The following is a 20768-nucleotide window of genomic DNA, read 5'->3' on the forward strand; positions in this document are numbered from 1 at the left end:
GTATTTCATGACCATGCTGCCCTGTGAAAATTGTATGAGAACATTTGTGTTTCTTTTGATTGAATATACTTCCACCAGCTAGAAAAATTTCTGCATTGTAAATGGTAACCACTCAATATTTTAGTTTAAGGAGTAACTTATTTGTTATTTGTTCACTCTGTGGTTATAAAAATACCATTCATTACATAATTTGTGCTTCTCAATTGAACCTCATGTAAGGACCTCACACTTGCCAGCCTCACTCCCTCACTGCCTCGCACTTTTAGTTTCTTCTATTCCTCACAACAACTACTGTTTAATAATTTGTTAAACAGTGACGGCGTGATTATGTGGAATAAAGTGATTCATAATATACACATGGGATAAAGTTAAGCACAGCCTGGTTTTTTTTTTCCTTGTGAATCACAGCAATAACAGAAAAATTTTCAAAAATGGACCTAACGTTTATCAAAAATGTAACCATATAATGGTAAAGTACAGTATTTTGTTTGACAAGAGAAATTATACTTGAGATAAATTCAGTGATTTTTGGTGATTTGTTTTATGACAAAAAGAGGATGTTTGTAATGTCACTGGGTTATACCATCCAAGATGCTGAATTTATAATGGAGCTTTTGGCAGCACATCCTGTGATATAGGTCTCAAGACCAGTGAATAATGGCATCCAATTACGCCACAATGGAATTAATGTCTCCAGAGCTCAACGTGTGTATGTGTAATCGCCACTAGAGCAAAAGACTGCTGTGACCCTCCTCATCACGTGAAGAAGCCATCAGAGAGAGTCCAAGGGGAGTTTTTTTGCCATTCGCCATTCATGGTGTGCCACTCTCCATAGGATGTCAATTTTCTTAAATCTATGTCCAATAATGTCCCAAATGTGCTCTTCTTCTTCCCTTCCCTATTCCTTCTATAAGGGGTGAGGTCCAATGGCACCAAGCTCCTGCCCTGCCTTGACCACAATACTCCTTCACTCCCCTCTGCCCTCAGCCAACTTTCTCCACTCTCCAGCCACTCCCATCTTACTGATGGCCCTCCTCACACAATCCTCCCATCTTAACCGTGGTCTACCTCTTTTCCTCCTACCTTGTTTCCTCAACCTATCCGCTCTCTTTGCCATTCTCTCTTCCCCCATCCGCACCAAGTGTTCAGCCCATCTCAGCCGGTATTTCACCAATCTCCCCATCAAGCTCATTTGCACACCAATGTTCTCCCTCATTTCTTCCATCTTCCGTCTAGCCACCCTCTTCTCTCCCACAATCCTCCTGACCCAGTTGTTCTCACAAACCTGCAGCCTCTGTTGTTGTCTCTCTGCTCATGCCACTGTCTCCAGATTGTAAAGATAGGCCTGAGTTACAGAAGACAGAACCTTTCCTTTGAATCTCCTTTAAATCTGTCTGTCTGCCATTACTCTTCTACCCTCCTCCACGCTTTCACATCCATCCACCTGAATCATCCTCCACACCTCTGCATTTGACTTACCATTCCCGGTGACTGTTACTTGAACCTATTTTCCAGTCTGATCTGCTTCCCCTCTAACCTGATATTTTATTTATTTTCTCTGCTGCCCAACCCATCACCTCCGTCTTCTCCATGCTCATTTTCAGCCCATGTTTCTCAAATGGCTCCTTACACTACCCCAGTACTTCCTGTATCTCTTGCCCACTCTCTACCACAACAGCCAGATCGTCAGCATACAATACAACATGCATTTTATGCCACTGATGAGGTGAGGTGAAGAATGTCCTCCTCTGTCCTCTGTCCTCCAATCCTCCAGAATTTAACCATCTCTTATACATACATTCACCAACCTCTTCGTCCAACTTACTCCGACTTCCCCCACTGTAATTATCATCTCTGTACACACCTCATCAATGCCTGGCACCCTTCCCTTTTCACCCTCTTTAATGCTGTTCGCAATTCCTCTTCTGTGATCACCAGCAACTACACTTTCCCCTCCACAAAACTCAATAGCTCCCGCTTGCTGTTGCTTACTTCCCGGTTCAACAGCTCTTTTAAATATCCTTCCCGCACCCTCAACACTGCACCCCTCTCTGTCACTAGACTCCCACCACCATCCTTGATAACCCCCCCCCCCCCCCCCCCTTACCCTTCATGTCCTTGCTGTCCTCATCCCTATCACGAGCCAATTTATATATCATCTTGCTCCCACCATCCTCTTCCAACTTGTTGTACACCTCCTCTTCCGCATCATTCCTCACCTTAGTACAACTATACAATATCCTCCCCAAAATACCTTTCATGTTTACCTTCCTGCTTGCCAGCTCCATCACCATGATAAACATGAGTCGGCTGACAGCACGTCGCTGCCTCAAACTGATATTCTCACCGAACCTCTCAGACATCCTAGGACCAAACAAAACTCTTCCCCCTTTGTTCCCTTGTACATCCCTTTCACCAACCTAACTTGTACTTCCACACTCCCATCCATCTCAGTGTCGTCATCACCATTTCTCTCAGGACAGTGTCTTCTCCAGATCCACAATCCCAAGCCATTTCACCTTGCACCTCCACCCTCTTCTCCACCAGTCGTTTCAGTGGCAACATCCCACATGTCGTTCTACTACTCTTTCTAAACTGTTCTTCTCCTATCTCCTCCATACTCTTCCTTATCCTCCCGTCCAGAGCCCTCTCATGAGATGACAAAGGAGCGTATATGTACTTCCCCAGATGTTGAGCATCCCCTTTTCCCTTCTATATTGGCACAATTAACCCTGTCCTCCAATCCTCCAGAATTTAACCATCTCTTATAAATACATTCACCAACCTCTTCGTCCAACTTACTCCGACTTTCCCCACTGTAATTATCCCTTTTCACCCTCTTCCCTTTTCACCCTCTTTAATGCTGTTCGCATTTCCTCTTCTGTGATCACCAGCAACTACACTTTCCCCTCCACAAAACTCGGTAGCTCCCGCTTGCTGTTGCTTACTTCCCGGTTCAACAGCTCTTTTAAATATCCTTCCCGCACCCTCAACACTGCACCCCTCTCTGTCACTAGACTCCCACCACCATCCTTGATAACCCCCCCTCCCCCCTACCCTTCATGTCCTTGCTGTCCTCATCCCTATCACGAGCCAATTTATAGATCATCTTGCTCCCACCATCCTCTTCCAATTTGTTTTACACCTCCTCTTCCACATCATTCCTCACCTTATCCACAGCTCTCCTTGCTGCTTTCTTCTTCTGCCCATACAGGTGCAGCAACCTCACATCCAGCTGCCTCCCTCTATCCTCCTCGAAACCTTCGTTTCACCAACTGCCTTTGCTACTTCCTCCGTTCACCATACCTGGTTTCTATTCCTTGACGATGCACCCTTTCCTGTTTTCCTTCTGCACACTTCTGCAATTTCCCTAAATGCCTCTATGTACTTCTTCCACTCCCACCCCAAACTTTCCACTTCTTCACCAAGTTGCTCATACCTGGCCCGAACCCTCTCGTTCTATGCTACGGCAACATTTCCCGTACACTTCCCCCACCTAATAACCTTCCTTTTCTATGCTATAGGTAGCCTGTTGTTGGTTTAGCGGTTAGGGTGCAGGCTTGGGATCCTAGGATCCTGGGTTCGAATCCCGGTCGATCGCTGAATTAACGCCATGGGGGTTGACTCAGCCTGTCATCCTTCCAAGGTCGGCAAATTGAGTACCAGCTTGCTGGGATGAATGATCCCGGTGTGTACCCCGATTTAGAATAGGTACACCGTATCCTTGCGCATCGTAAGAGGCGACTCAGGGTTGGCGTCAGGAAGGGCATCTGGCCATAAACACATTGCCTCAAACAGGGAACCATGATTGTCATGGGGCCTGCAAGGTTAACCCCTGCTCTAGGGGGGGAGGGGGGGCAAATGGCCTTAAAACGATCATTCATTCATGTATTCATTTTCTATGCTATAGGTCATCATGGGTTGTGCAGATCAATGCATGTCTTTTTAACAACTTTGGTCTTTTAATAGATGCTGACCAATCTGCTGATAAGTTTGATGGAAGCAACGTTGACATCTAATTTTACTGGAGGACAACCAAACATTGTTCATCGGAATCATTTACAATCTCTAGGCTTCACTAAGTCTTCTACGAGCCATAGTAACACAGTCCACTAATGGAAGTATGCACCAATATCACTACCTTCTCCAGACCGTGTGTCTGTGTTCCTTGGTGTAGTGATTGGTTAATACAACCTGTGCATGGAAAGTTATTGGTTCACGAGTTATCAAGTGACCACTATATTCGTCGTGTGTGCGTCTGTCTGTCTGTGTGTCTGTCTGTCCGCAGCATAACTACCCGATGATATAATCCGATCTTGATGAAACTTGGGTAGGAGGTTGATATCATGATCTAGTTGTGTCTTGCCTAGAGTGAGCTTATTGCGCCCATTGTGGGCGGAGCCACGTCCGAAAAAGATGTCTTTTTAGGGGGTAATCAAGTTCAAGCTACATCTTCTCCGAGGGGTTTGGTGGAATCTGACAGGTGTTTTGATATTTGGTTAGGACAATGTCATGTGTCTAGCCCCACGGAGCTCGTTTTTTTTTTTTTTTTTTTTTTTTTTTTTCCCCATGTCATTTTTCACCGAATTTTCGGTATTGTGTAGCTAACTAACCTCATAACTGATTATATACACAAAGAATTAAGTTAAGCACCCCCCCCGTTTTTTTACAACCTCGCACATTACAAGTTTGTTGTCGTCAAAACAGTGTAATATACCCATGATATTGCTATATTTTCTGGAGAAGTGATATTATGGTCACATAAAAACATAACAATCATGCCGTTTTCAATATTTTATTCTGAATAATTTAAGGTGAAATTTTTTGGGAATTTTAGGCATATTTTCACCTCAATTTAAGTATGGAGCTATAGGTCCATCACGGACAGTGTGGATGACGTTTATGTTTTCTAACGTACAGTCATTGTTCTGAGAAGACCTCTAGCGATCTTTGCGTCAATAACGTGTGTAGGACCCACGTGATCGGATCACTGACTCAACCCTACGTCTCATAGACCCTGTAAGCCGTCGTATGCGTTGCTGTGGCAGGTTGAACCCCCTCGAGCACGTTTGGGACATGTTGGGACGACAAATTGCGAAGATGGTCCCTCCAATAGCCAATCTGGATGAATTGGAACGTGCATTACATCGGGAATGGAACAACCTGCCACAGCAACGCATACGACGGCTTACAGGGTCTATGAGACGTAGGGTTGAGTCAGTGATCCGATCACGTGGGTCCTACACACGTTATTGACGCAAAGATCGCTAGAGGTCTTCTCAGAACAATGACTGTACGTTAGAAAACATAAACGTCATCCACACTGTCCGTGATGGACCTATAGCTCCATACTTAAATTGAGGTGAAAATATGCCTAAAATTCCCAAAAAATTTCACCTTAAATTATTCAGAATAAAATATTGAAAACGGCATGATTGTTATGTTTTTATGTGACCATAATATCACTTCTCCAGAAAATATAGCAATATCATGGGTATATTACACTGTTTTGACGACAACAAACTTGTAATGTGCGAGGTTGTAAAAAAACGGGGGGGGTGCTTAACTTAATTCTTTGTGTATACATTATTTTCTATCTCATTTCAAGGTCAGTAACCTTCGTTTTGACATTTCCGGGCCTGGCCTGTCCGGGCCTGTTTCGGTTATAGTCTGTCCTTTGTCATTGAATACCGCTCGCTCATGAACCATCGTTGTCTCCTGACTTGTTTTATTTATATTTGAAAGAAAATTGTAATGTTTTTTTTTTTTTTTTTTTTTTTTTTTTCAATCAGTACTATTTTGTAGGTGTGCTTAACCTTTTTCCATATGTGTGCATCAACACTTGTTTCTGTTTAGTGTTAAACAGCAGTAGCGACTTTAAAAAGGTAATCAGAAGTGTTTTGCATTTAAAAAATTTTTTTTTTTAAACTTCTGGTAGACTCACCTACAAATCACCACGATAAGCGATTTATACATGTTAACACGACATTTGTCCAAGGAGGAAAAACCCCTTGAGGAGCAGGGATATTATGAGTACCTGTATTAATATTGTTTTGAAATAACATTAATATTGTCATGTCCATAGCTAGTTAAGACCAGCCTTGGACCAATAGCCCAGACAGTTTTACTCCCGAGGCGACCAGCCAAGTATATAGCGGATATTTTTGGCACGCGCGGGAGGGAAGAGATGCGAGGTATTATAATAACCACCTTTAGAGGCCATTTTTCCCCGCAAGCGGGGGTTGGCCTTTTTCGGGAACCGTGGTTGTTGTTGTTCGGTCCCCTTTTTGAAGCAATGTTTTACGGCCGGATGCCCTTCCTGACGCCAACCCTTTTTGCCGCCTTTAACGACAAACGGAATTACCAGTGAACTGGTCCTCAATTAGCCGACCTCGGAAGGATGACAGGCTGAGTCAACCCCCCTGGCATTAATTCAGCGATCAACCGGGATTCGAACCCAGGATCCTAGGATCCTAAGCTGACACCCTAGCCGCTAGCCCAACACCAGGGTTGATATAGATCACCAGGGTTGATTGAGGTATTGATCTCACAAAACACACGGGGTTTATTCTGAAACCACAAACAAGTAAGCATGACAAGGAAATTCAACAAACAAGATTTAATAAAAATAAATCAAGAAATAAAATGATGGCTGAGGTAAAACTAAATCCTATTTTGAGGGACCCTCCACACAGTCTCAAAAACACACAAGGGAAAGATAAAATGAAAATAAAACCCCTTCAGCCGGCACTTAGCTTGGCGTCCCAACAAGTACTTTTAGGAGCGGTTGAAACTGGGGTAGCCACTCGTGCGGGAAGCGCTCCAAAATGGCGGTGTCGAACGCCGTGCGTCTAAGGCGCTACAAGCGTAAGGCAAAGAGGTTAGACGGCCTCCTTTCAATTCTCTACCTTCAAGTGCAACGTGGCCTTCAGCAACGCGCCCAACACAGTTGGCACACGATTATCTGCGATCAAGAACCAGCCGAGAGACGCGTTCTTCTTCCTCCTCTTCAGAGCCAATCACCGAATGTCCCTCCCAGTTCGCCCGCTCACAACCTCTGGGCTAATGATGTCCCTCAGGTGCATGGCCTGTTTCCTATGGTCCTTTAGAGGCGGGGCTTAGTCCAATTGGCAATGTTCCGGTTCTGTCGGTGGTTGTTGTTGTTAAACGGAGGTTTTGCATGGCTGGTCTTGTAAATGTAAAACGTAAAGGGAAAGTCACAGAGGGAATTCACATACTGGGGAAAACTAACCTTGATCCCTAACTAATAATCACCGCTTCACCCCTCGTGTGAAGACACATAAACAATCTGAAGCTACAGTCTCCTTACTTAAGTACATCAAGATATCTCCTATGCATCCATGGTCCATGCTATAATTATACAATCCTACCTTTCCTATGGGATATTTTTTACCTACACCCCACTAACGTAACAATATTGTTGCGGATATGGGATTGGCATCCATCCATATCCGCTTGTAAATATTCCCCTATTTCCTCCATACTTCCCAACTATCCCCAATCCCCCATTCCCTAGTCCCATTTTCTGTAAACAACACTCTGTAGACCCGGCCTCCCCCTATTTCCCCCATTAAATGTCGCATCCAGGTCCACCGCATCTCACGTAGACAACTATAGGACATCTTGCTAGTTATTCTTAGTCTATGTCAGTTAAGGACTCGTTTCCATTAATTCTGACTCTTCGTTGCACCAGAATGTGATTGTATGGCACCGTTAGGAAGTTTAGGACCTCCCAATACCTCCCCGCAGCTCTTCCTCACGGTTCAACAACAACAACAACAACAACGGCGGCGGCGCGGGGAGTGCGCGTCCTCACTCCGGCTTGGTTGGTAGGGGGTGTTGGGAGGGCACCATGCCTTTCCAACGAGCCGCCATCGCATATGTGCTCGACGGGGTTACCAAGTAGGGGCTCGCTGTCAGCTCCTCGTCAAGGGCGGAGCCCGGTAACCCCCGCACCCAATAGAAGCGGCGGACCGGTCCCATCTGGGGCGGAGCCAACGAGCCGAGGGCGTGTGTGACCCCGCTGAGCATGCGCAGGAAGAGGGAGGTGACGTCAGATGCGCGCTGAGCTTGGAGAGAGAAGGACGCCACCTCCGAGCGCTGTGACACCTCCCCGCATCTCTGGACTGGACCGCGCTTTATCCTGTCCCTGAGCCAAGGTGCACCTTGTGCTATCGAACTACCTGTCCTTCCCTGCCATCAATCCCTGTGTAAGTCAGTCTTGTTCCGTTTGTCTGTGGTCTGTCGGGGATAAGATAAGACTGTAACTAAGTGCCCATCTCTTCTGTGTCTTTACCTCATTACCTTGTAATCTACCCCTTTTCTCCCCCACTGTAATTATATCCTCCTCCGGAGGTCTTGAGAACTGTACCCCTTGCGTCGTTTCATTTATCCCAGTCGTTGTGTCCTTTCCATCATTGATTTAGCGTAGCGCGATTTGGCCAACGTTCGAGTGGAATCGGGTGAGTTGGGGAAGAATCGGGGGAACTGTTAGGTCGCGGCAATACCACCGCTCGGTAAATAACATCTAATCCGCGATCCGTAACAATTGGTGTCAGGAGTGGGATTGGACCCGAAGCGCGCTTAACGCGCTCAAAATTACAAGACACCGAAATTTGATTTTGTTTTACAAAAAACCCGAATTTTGAAAGTCGCGCTATGGCAGATCAAGACGGCTGGGTTCCGGTAGAGGAGAGTGAGGCAGGGTCGATCCAGGACCAAATTGAGGGACAAGAGGAGAGCGAAGCAGTGAGGGCGGCAGTTTCGCAAAATGGCGTCCTCGCGCACGAGGCTTCAGGCGCGCAAAGTGGCGTCCTCGCGCACGTGGGTGTAGCGGCACCAAATTTTGCCGCGCCCGTGACCGTAGCAGCGGCCGCAGCACCAATGAACTGGGGCCTATTCATGCAGCAGATGCAGGCCTTCATGGTCAAGGCGGATGAGGAGAGGGAAGAAAACAGGGGGATGAGAACCAAATTTTAGGAATGGGGAACCGGATGGATGCTCAGAGTGAGCAATTGGGGGTAATGAGGGATGAAGCGAGGGGTACCGGTGAGGCGTTAGACAATGGGATAAAAGTGGTAAAGAATGGGTTAACGGGGGTAGAAAACAGAATGGCCGCTCAAGAGAATCAAATGGAAGGGATGAAAAAGGGGTTAGAGGGGTTAGAAAACAGTATGGAAGGCAAATTGAGGGACATGAGGGACCAAGCGGAAAGGGAAGTTTAAAAAATGGGGCAGCAGATAGAGGGGGTCAGAATGGGGGTAGAAACTAAATTGGATGCTCACAGGGAGGAAATGGAGCAGATGAGGGTGGCATCTGGGCAGGAGATGCAAGTGATGGGAGAAGAGATCAGAAGAGGTGTGAGTGAGGAGGTCGGAGAAGTGCGCGAGGAGGTGAGGCACTGTAAGGAGTGCATGGAGAAGGAGGTGAGAAAGGGGACTGTAAAATTGCAAGGTGGTATAGAGGAGTTGACGCTGGGAGTAGAACAACTGACAGTGGGACAAAAGGAGTTGGGGGACCAGGTAAAGAAGAACACAGCGGTAATAGAGGGTTTAAAATCGACACAGAAGGAGATGAAAAAGGACGTAGGGGTAATTAAAAAAGAGTGTCAGACGGTACATGAGGACCTGACGAGGAAAATGAACAAGGTGGTAGAGGTGATGGAGGTTAAAGAGCGGGAGGTGCGGGAGCACATAGAAAAAAATAAGGTGGAGTTAGAGGAAGAACTTAAGGGGGCGCACGAGGAGATGAAGGAGGTGAAGCAGAAATTAGAAGGAGTGGAAGAAGGGGTGAGCGAAATTAAGAAGCGACGGAGAGAGGATAAGAAAGAGATAAAGGAGGAAGTAAAAGAATTGGTCCAAAGTCTGTGTTCGGATCGTGATGATGTGCTCATTAACCGGATGAGGGATTCGCAGGTGATGGAGGAGAAGCGAAGAGAAAGAGGACCCGGTGTAAGTGGTGACCAATATGGTCGTGCGTATGATGCGCCAGGTGATTTAATAAGCTTGGGGGTCGAGATGGACCCGGATGTTCGTGAGAGGCCAAGAGTGAGGTGTATGGCTGGTCCGGAGGGTATGGAACGAGGGTGCGAGCGAGAGGGTCCGGTGATGGGAGAGGTGCGAGGTGTGAGTGAGCAAGGTTGTGGTGGTATGGAATGGGTAGCGGGTTGCGGAAGTGTGACCCATGCATCGACACCAACAGGGGTAGTTTTTAGAGGGACAGGGGAGGCACGAGAGCCCCTTGGGGGTAATGTACTGTGGGGGCCCGGCCGGTTCGGCCCCGCGCTGACCCCGCAAGGGGCGACGCACGGGGTCCGGCAGGCGGGCAACGACTCACATACGAGGTGGTCCCACAAGGTCCCACTCGCGCCGTATGACGGTGGGTAAGGGTGGCATCCCTGCCACCCTTCCCATGATCAAGGGGGCAAATGCGCTATAGATTATGGGGTGTATGGCAGTGAAAACTAGCCCGGGTGGGTTAGGATATTGTGTGTAGGGCCCTAGAAGATGACATTAGGCAACGTTAAGATTAGTTAGTGACAAGGATACCTGTAGAGGGGACGCAGGTAGATTAGAGTGGATGATAATGACGAGGGAGCGCAATAGTTTAAAGGGACGACTGGGAAGCGCAAGTTTCAGAGGGGAGTAGTTAGATGAGATGATGCTGTGTGAGAACTGGACAGGTGTGTGGAGCAGTGTATGAGTAGTGAGTGTTGTGGATCAGCGCAAATGCGCTTGGGGGAGAGAAGGGTGCAGGCGGCACCAAGTATGAGAGCACAGGTGTGCAAGTACAGGTGTGTGGAATACATGGAGTATTGGAATGAGTGGTGTGGAGAGAGTTGGAGTAAGTGGTACGGAGTGGTGTGCATGGTGCGAAGGTGTGGATGGGGGAAGAGTGGACCCCTTTCACGAGTACCCGGGGCGGGTAGTGTAAGTGTTAGGTAGAGGGTATAGGTAAATTGTGGTTGGATATTGGCATTTGTGGTGCGGATGCAGAATGGTATTGTGGATGGGTGCATTAGTGTTGTGGAAATGGCTGGGCGTGTAGCCTGTTAGTGTGTGTAGTTGGTTTGGGCACTCCACCACTGTGAGGATGTCGGCCAGGTGAGGCCGCAGGTGGGCTCTGGGAGCCGTTAGTGTCAGTGGGTGCCTGAGGATCCCGGGTGTGGATCGGGCAGCCCGTGCCAGAGAGGGCACTGAGGGGGTGAGAGTGCGAGAGGGCCTTCCCCAGTTAGTTAGGTTAGGGTGAGGAGCAGGTAAGCTCGGGTGGCAACTACAGTGGTGGAGGTGTGCAGGTGGGTAGACCTGCTGGGAGAGCTACACGGCACAGCCCAGAAATTGTGCGAGGGCACCGGGAGATGAATCGGGGGAGTGAGACCCCAAATTGAGAAGCACCACAGTTTGGTCAATGGGAATTGGTTTTTAGAACCCATAGTGTAAGTTGGCCAATGGATTGGCAGGGAAAGACCCCGGGTAATGTAAAGTTGTTAAAGTCATTTAGGAAATAGTTAGGATTGATGAACCTGTCGCACCATACGCAGCCACTTACCTGAGGTGATGATGATGACTCCACACCTGTGTTCCTTTGTTCTGTGTTGCAGGAAAGGAGAATTGCTGTGTGGATTTGTGAGACGCATCACGACGTGGATGAGACATTGGGGTGATTCCATCTCTCCCTCCCTAGGAGGGACTGATGATGAATTGGTGATGGCAAATTTTGATGTTGAGTTGGAGATGGCAAATTTTGATGAGAGTTGGAAATGGCAAATTTGATTGGTTAGGAGGGAGAGAAGACGAATTTGGTTTATGGGAGGAACGGGGAAGACAGTAGGGACGGTTGTTGATGTGTAAAGTAGATGTTTATGGGTAGTGTTGTGTTTTGTGGATACAGTAAGGGGTAAGGGAGGGGCAATGTAGGTTACCTGGTGGGGGGGGGGGGGCATACGGTAGGAACGTACCTGTCTCACCTGGTTCCCATGTGCCCCCAGTGTGCATTACCTTGAATTGCGTGCACTTTTGCGCCCTTACCACCTTACTCACTTGTCTTCTTTTGTCTCCCACCTCCGAGGATCTGGCTTTGGGGCAGAGAGAGATAGGAGAGAGAGGTGCTGGCTCCGCAGTTGTGGGCCTGTACTTCCGCTGCTTGCTGCCTGGATCGATACACCATATGGACCGCAATTTTGGTGGCCGCCCACAATGGACCGCAGTTCTTTTGCGGGCAAGCACCACCCGTGGATGGACCTCTGGGTCAACGTGGCACCTATGCCATACAGGTGAACCACTTTTAGTTGGCCCCCTGACGGCCACAATTCAGAAATGGATGCGGTTGGCGCCTTTCTTTATTCCTAAAGAAGCCAGAAGGCCAAGTGCACTCCATGAAGGCAAGACCAGCGGCAGAACATTGGCCGGCTGCGACACCACCAGTGACCATGGACACTTAATTGTGCATTGTTACTGAACACTTTATTGGTGCACCGGATGGTGCTGACTGTGTGTATGGGGTGGTGCTTTTGGTGCTTGGATGGGGTGCTCTGCACAGTATTAAAGGCTGTAGGGCCACAGGGCACTCGTGGGTTGGTGTATCGATGCTGGCATGCGTGCTCTCTCTCTATGCATAACATCTGCATGTGTTCCTCAAAGAACAGGTCCTGGATCGTAGTGTAAATATCAGTGTAGTCTTGTGTAAATGATGCTCCCTACCGGCTGTATGTTTAGTTTGAGGATGCTTTCCGCGATTCGGTTATCCTGTGGGTGTGTTTCTGTGAGGAGAAGGGTGCAACGTCGCAGGGGGACATATTTACTCATTTGTGAACATCTGTAAAACTGTCGCACTCAGGGTTGAGTTAATAGTAGAGGGAACTACATCTGAGTGCCACACTAACGTAGGTAAAAATTTATCGGGTCGGGACGCCCCGAGGTAGAGAAGGGTGCAATGTTGCGGATATGGGATTGGCATCCATCCATATCCGCTTGTAAATATTCCCCTATTTCCTCCATACTTCCCAACTATCCCCAATCCCCCATTCCCTAGTCCCATTTTCTGTAAACAACACTCTGTAGACCCGACCTCCCCCTATTTCCCCCATTAAATGTCGCATCCAGGTCCACCGCATCTCACGTAGACAACTATAGGACATCTTGCTAGTTATTCTTAGTCTATGTCAGTTAAGGACTCGTTTCCATTAATTCTGACTCTTCGTTGCACCAGAATGTGATTGTATGGCACCGTTAGGAAGTTTAGGACCTCCCAATACCTCCCCGCAGCTCTTCCTCACGGTTCAACAACAACAACAACAACAACAACAACGGCGGCGGCACGGGGAGTGCGCGTCCTCACTCCGGCTTGGTTGGTAGGGGGTGTTGGGAGGGCACCATGCCTTTCCAACGAGCCGCCATCGCACATGTGCTCGACGGGGTTACCAAGTAGGGGCTTGCTGTCAGCTCCTCGTCAAGGGCGGAGCCCAGTAACCCCCGCACCCAATAGAAGCGGCGGACCGGTCCCATCTGGGGCGGAGCCAACGAGCCGAGGGCGTGTGACTCCCCGCTGAGCATGCGCAGGAAGAGGGAGGTGACGTCAGATGCGCGCTGAGCTTGGAGAGAGAAGGACGCCACCTCCGAGCGCTGTGACACCTCCCCGCATCTCTGGACTGGACCGCGCTTTATCCTGTCCCTGAGCCAAGGTGCACCTTGTGCTATCGAACTACCTGTCCTTCCCTGCCATCAATCCCTGTGTAAGTCAGTCTTGTTCCGTTTGTCTGTGGTCTGTCGGGGATAAGATAAGACTGTAACTAAGTGCCCATCTCTTCTGTGTCTTTACCTCATTACCTTGTAATCTACCCCTTTTCTCCCCCACTGTAATTATATCCTCCTCCGGAGGTCTTGAGAACTGTACCCCTTGCGTCGTTTCATTTATCCCAGTCGTTGTGTCCTTTCCATCATTGATTTAGCGTAGCGCGATTTGGCCAACGTTCGAGTGGAATCGGGTGAGTTGGGGAAGAATCGGGGGAACTGTTAGGTCGCGGCAATACCACCACTCGGTAAATAACATCTAATCCGCGATCCGTAACAATATTATGTTATTATAATATTATTGTTTTTACTTTTGTTATTAAAAGCCGCCTTGGAAAAACGCCATGATTAGCTATCTTATAATATGCACCTCAACATAGAGTTCGTCCAAGGCACAAATCCCCCTTGGGAAGTGGGGGTGGTGGGGGCCTCACCACTATATACAACAACATACACAACATGCATTTTAAAGGCCATTTTCCCTGCTAGAGCGGGGGTTAGCCTTGCGGTCCCCATGACAATCTTCTCCATTTTGCCCTATTTTCTGCATCTCTCCTTGTTAACCCCCTTGCCCACATTTCTTCTTCCACCATCTTTAGCCAAGTCTTTCTCGGTCTTCCCCGTCTTCTACTTCCTTCTACATTCATTTCCATCACTCTTCTCAACCAGTCACTTTCATCCTTCCTCAACACATGACCAAACCATCTCAACCTGTTCCTCTTCACAGCATCAATCACAGGCTCTATTCCCATCATCTTTCACAATTCATCATTTGTCTTCCTCTCTCTCAACGATACTCCGCACATCCGTCGAACCATTCGCATTTCCACCCTTTCCAACCTTCGTTGCTGCTCTACGTTCATTACCCATGTCTCGCTCCCATAAATCATAACACTTCTCACACATGCAGCATACACCTTTCCCTTCAGCTTCAACGACACTCCCCTCATCATCAGCACGCCACTCAATTCCCGAAACTTCTTCCATGCACATCTCACTCGAGCAACCGTTGCCGAGTCTGATCCACCTTCTCCATTCAGCATGTCTCCGAGGTAGCAAAATGTTTTCACACCTTCCAGCTTCACGCCGTCTCCAAGATCCAACTCAACATTTCCTCCATCTGCAGCTCCCTCTGTGCACACCTTACATTTGAATGTAGCTGCCACACTGGTTAATGACCCTCTCAGACCACTACATTTTTGATGAACCCACTCAGCGCACATTGTACACTGAATGGAGTTCACTCCGACACCCTTCCTACACACAGCACAGGGCCACTTCCCAGTTCTTTCCACCTCACCACATGCTTTACCACTTGCCATCACCTTCGTCTTTCCGATATTCACCTTCAGACCTTTTGTCTCCATACATTCCTTCCACGTGTTCATCTTTTCCTTCAGTCCATCCATACTTTCCGCAATCAACCCCAGATCATCTGCATACAACAACTCCCACGGTAAACCCTCCTTTACGTTCTGAGCCAGCACCTCCATCACAGCTACAAATAGTAGTGGACTTAGTACCGACCCCTGATGCACTCCCACCTTCACCTCAAACTCACCACTGTTCCCGTCCTTCGTCCTTACAGCTGTGCGCGCTCTTTTGTACATTGCCATCACTACTCTGATCAACCATTCCTCCACTCCTAACTTTCTCAATGCCCATGTCAATACTTTGCGTGGAACCCGATCGAATGCTTTCTCCAGATCAACAAACCCAAGAAACAACTTCTTCCTCTTCTCCATGTACTTCTCCTGCAACTGCCTCACAATGAAAAGCACGTCTGTCGTTCCTCTTCCTGGCATGAATCCAAACTGCATTTCGTCGATCTTCACTTTCTTCCTTATCCTCCTCTCCAACACCCTTTCCAATACCTTCATTCCATGCTCCAATAACTTTATCGCTCGGTACGAGCCACACTCCAGAGGGTCACCTTTCCCCCTTGTATAGAGGGACGAGGGTACTCATTTCCCAAACCACTGGAATGCGGCCTTCTTTCACCACCAGATTACAGATCTCTGTCATTCTCTTCACACCCCAACTTCCTGCTGCCTTCAACATATCTCCCACAACTCCCGTCGGCCCTCCCGCTTTTCTTTCCTTCATTGCTTTTATCGCTTCCTCAACTTCCTTCTCAGTTATCTTCTCTGCCGGTCCTAAAACTGGGTTACTCTCTATGTTGCCATCCCATTCATTCTCTGTATTCAACAGCATTTCCATATATCTTTTCCATCTTCCTTTAATTCCATCTGGGTCGACAACGATTTGTCCCACTTCATCCTTCAAGCAACTCACCCCCATCACATCACACCTCTCTTTCGCTATCTGCTTTGCAATCCCGAATACTGCTTTCTGACCCTCTTCCGAATCCAAGCGTTCTCCGAACATTTTCGTACATGCCTCCTGTGTCTTTGCTACCTCTTTCTTTGCAGCCTTCCTGGCTGCCTTATAACTTTCATGCTCTGCTGTTTCTGCTCCCGTACCCTTCGCCTTCTGCCACTCCTTGAACTTCTTCCTCTTCTCGTCAATCCTCTTTCCAACTTCATCATCCCACCACCATGTTTCCGAGTGCCTCGGTGGTCCTTTTGTCCATCCACATACCTCACCAACGGCTCCCAACAGACGAGCTTTCATTGACATCCAACCACTTTCAAGCTCAACCACATCATCCTCGACCCGACTCAGCCTCTCTTTTAATGCCTCCCTTACTGTCACCTCTTTCAACCTCCACACCTTCATTCTCGGTTGGTACTTCACCCGCCGAGCTCTCCTCGCACCTTTCACCCTTACGTCGCAGACAATCAAGTGGTGCTGTGAAACAGCCTCCTCCCCCGGGATCACCTTTGTGTCCCGGAGGTGCCCCCTATCTCGCCTACGCACCATCAGGTAGTCAACGGTTGTCGTCGACCCACCTGACGTGTATGTAACAAGCTTATTATCCTCTTTCTGGAACTGAGTATTACAAATCAACAAATCAGCTCCATCAGCAAACTCCAAAATCCTTTCACCTTCTCCATTTCTCACACCATATCCGTAACCCCCATGAACTCCGTCAAAACCATCCATACTCCTTCCCACATGTCCATTTAGGTCTCCTCCTACCACAACAACTTCCTCATCTTTCACGTTTTCCATCAGCTTCTCTATCGCACACCAGAACCTGTCCTTCTCTTCATCGCTTCGAACAACCTGCGGAGCATATCCCAAGATGACGTTCACCAAGAGCTTTCCAATCATCATTTTCACCATCATCAACCTATCACTCACTCTAGTCACACTCACCACACTGTCTACAAACTCCTCAGAAAACAGGACACCAACACCATTCATGCCCTCCAGGCACCCTTGCCACACAAACTTGTATTTCTGTCCCTGCCGACCCTTCACCATTCTCACACCACTTCCCTTCCATCTCGTCTCTTGCACACAACATATGTCCACTCTTCTTCTGACCAATACTTCCACCACTTCTCCTGATCTCCCTGTCATTGTCCCTACATTCCATGTCCCAAACCTCAGAAACCGATCTCCACTTTGGGCTGTACCCTTCCTACATGTATTTGTAATTGTCATGGTTCTCTTTTTGAGGCAATGTTTTTATGGCCGGATGCCCTTCCTGACACCAACCCTCTTAGTCGCCTCTTACGACACGCAGGGATATGGCGTACCTATTCTTTTCCAGGGTACACACTGGGAAACGTTTAAAACATAGAAATTCTGGGGGGTGGGGGGCGGCGTCAGCATCACGGCTGCGGTTTAAACATATTTAAATAAATATTTAAACAAAACCATGAAAAACAATCTGGGAAAAGTCTCTAAGTGAGAACGTGGATTTGAGAAAGCAGGAGCAGAGGTGAAAGAAAAACGAGATATAGTGGGCGGGGCACAAGTCGAGACGAGGAGGCCGCACGAGACACCAGGCCGCACGAGGCGCACGAGGCGCGAACAAAGAAACGACTAATTACACACAAATTTGCAGCAACTACAAAACCAAAACCAAATAGAAACACACAATAACACATACACAACAAAATACGCAGCGGAAATTTGACAAAGAAACGAACGGGAAAACACTCAAACTTTGATGCCGTGGAGAGATCAAAGCAAGCCCCGTCGATCGAGGGACCGGCCTCACCACTATATACAATATATTATTTTCTATATATGCAATACACCACTTGCCTTGGTGAAGCCATAATAAAACCACCTCCTCTTTTATTTGGTGTGCAGCAGGGCAGAGACAATATGTGGTGTGGCAGGTGACCATTATTGCTCGTAGTCCATGCATTTTGGCTGTTCGGCACGTAATCTGTGCCTTGCAGCTTCACCCAAGAGGGTGTATTGCATTAGTAGCTGCATTTGGTTTCATCGTCACAATCAAATGATTGTGTGGTCTCATCCTGAAGAGCCCCAAAAAGGGCAGACCATGGTCCGTGGCTCCATTGTCCTTTGTGACCTTTAAATCTCGGTTTATAGCAGAACCGATTGTGTGCCCACTGAAGCCATCTGGTTGGGGGCACCTTTTTCTCTACGATGTTTAATCCCAACCACTCCCAAACTTGTATCATATATGTGTATCTTTTATTATGTTAAAGTAGCGGAAGTTTTCTGTCCGTCCATCACGCTAGTCATTACGTCTATGATGTCATTACGGCGTACGGTGGTTGACTCCACCAACCGCCATTTTAATGTATATGCCGTTCAGACTGAACACGTCGTCGAAGCGGTCGAACCTGTCATATATCACAATCTGCATGCTCTACCTTTACGTTTTTCATTCATTGTGAAACACAAACAAACCAATTGTTAAAATGACCATCAAATATCGAAAGCATAGGCGTTACGGCTCTTCCAACGACACGGTACATATAGGCTTACCTTCATGCCTCACCTTCGGGCCACTTCAGACAAATTAAGCTCAGGTTTCTTAATACAGTAGTATCGTTTTTGTAATAATAATAATAACGTTAACAAAAATAATATAGTAAATATAACCGTAACACATTAATCTCAATGTCGTGACTGCAAACTTGATGGATTGAAGCGGTGTATGCTTCATGGATCGATGATAATTGCAGGGTACAATATACTGATAACGACGGGAATAAAGAATTAGCCTTGGTTTCTTGATAGTAATGGAATTTTCGTAATAATAATAATGCAACGCTAATAATTATAGTGTAAATATAATTGTAACATTGTCATCACTTAAGAGTTACTGGATTGAAGCGGTGTATAGTTCATGAATTAATGATGAGTGGTGTACGGCACTGATAACCGTGGAAGTAAGGAATTAGCCCAAGTTTCTTAATACTTATTTTCTCTTAGTATTTTCTCTTAATACTTTCTTAATTAGCCCAAGTATCGTTTTTGTAATAATAATAACGTAACGTTAATCTATATGTTACGTTTATGGGGGGTAGCCAATGAAATACCTTAGGGCCAGGTAGGATTGGAAAGGGTAGTGTGCTCCGAATGTCGTGACGAAGAAGAAGAACTCCATGTAACTAAGTTGGGAATCCGTTAGACCGGATGTCGCGTAAGGTCGTATATTTGTCTCCATGGCGTGGGGTGGATCTCTGTTAATTAGGCAGTGTATAAGAATAATTCCCTGTGTGTAGTTGCCTCTGTGATTTTTCCTTTGTTCCTTATGACACACGCCACACCAGCCATGCACTCCACACCGAAATTAAATACACTAAATAAAGCCACCAGATTCAGACATTTGAGCGCTGCCCTTGATTCCGCCAGCTGGGACAGCGGGAGGGGCCGTGGGGGCCCGCCCCTGGGGTTGGTGATTGGTCGGGGCGATGGACTGCTGCGATGGCACTCGCTGATTGGAGTTGTTTTTGGAGATGACACTCGCTGACGTTCGAGCACCAGGAGTAAAAAGGACATGTCCTGGCATTTTCCCTCTCTTGGTTCTTGGTCTTCGTGGGAGGCAGTCACACGTCCCTCTCTTGACTTGTGGCAGGCATAGCGTGCAGACGCACATCTTTCCCTCTTGGTCCGAGGTTTGATGACGAGCAGTCAGATTTTCTCTACCTCTTTGTGTCCCGAGTTAAAGCGAACAGTCGCATCTTTCTTTCTCTTGGTACTGGCTGTGTGGTGGGCGGTCGCAGTTCGTGCTTCTCTTTTCTTCCTCGCTCTTGGTCCTGACTTTGGTGGTCGCAGCTCGTGCACTCTGACGCCCTTGGCTCATGGCTTCGTGACGGCTGTGTGCCATGCCGAGTGAGTTGGAGAGACCGTGGTGCTTTGTGGAGCCGACGACTAGGAAGGAGCGAGGGCCTGCTCGCTTCGTGCTCGGCGGCTGGGGTGAACAGACTTCGTGCCAAGGCGTGTGTTTTCCTGTGCACAGACACAGGGACCCGTTTGAAGGCCAACTGGGTTTGAGGGCCACTCAAAGCCGAGTACACACCACACACACACGTTTATTTTTCACTTTAGTTTTCCCCTTGCGTTGTATATGAGTCCGTATGGGGGCTCCCCAATTCAGGAAGTTAGTTTTAACGTGCATTTTTTTACTCCCTGGCATTTATTTTATTAAACCCGTTAATTGTTGAATTTTAATTCCTTGTCCTGTCCTGTTTATTTGTTGGTGGTTCGGAAACCCCGCTTCACGCCCGTCCGTCCAGGTAAGCGCTCGCTGCCCTCCACTACACCCTCACGCGTATAACTAACACTGCCATAGTTGGACTGAATGCCTCGGAGTGTAAAGCTCGATCGGCCACCCATCACCTTGGGGGATCTTAATCCCCCTGGTGAACACGACATATATATTCGCCTAGAACGCTAATTAGCAACGTTTGTTTTAGTGAGATGTATAAAACAACACATTTGTTTCCTGATTGTGCCTTTCATTCACCATTATTGACACTTTAATTTTGCAATTTATCATTTATTTTCCCTTCAACATCTGATCTCTGGGAATGTAAAACAATTTAATGACATTATTTTTTG

At 47.5% G+C, this 20768-nt stretch overlaps 1 protein-coding gene across 4 annotated transcripts in view; it reads left to right on the plus strand.

Annotated features, from left to right (window-relative positions):
- SLC39A14 (solute carrier family 39 member 14) overlaps positions 1-20768 on the plus strand; it is a 159371-nt gene that overhangs the window by 119846 nt on the left and 18757 nt on the right. The gene's annotated exons all lie outside the window — the stretch shown is intronic.

The sequence above is a fragment of the Myxine glutinosa genome, chromosome 4, assembly GCF_964187855.1.
Source record: "Myxine glutinosa chromosome 4, kmMyxGlut1.1, whole genome shotgun sequence".
Classification (NCBI taxonomy): Eukaryota; Metazoa; Chordata; class Myxini; order Myxiniformes; family Myxinidae; genus Myxine; species Myxine glutinosa.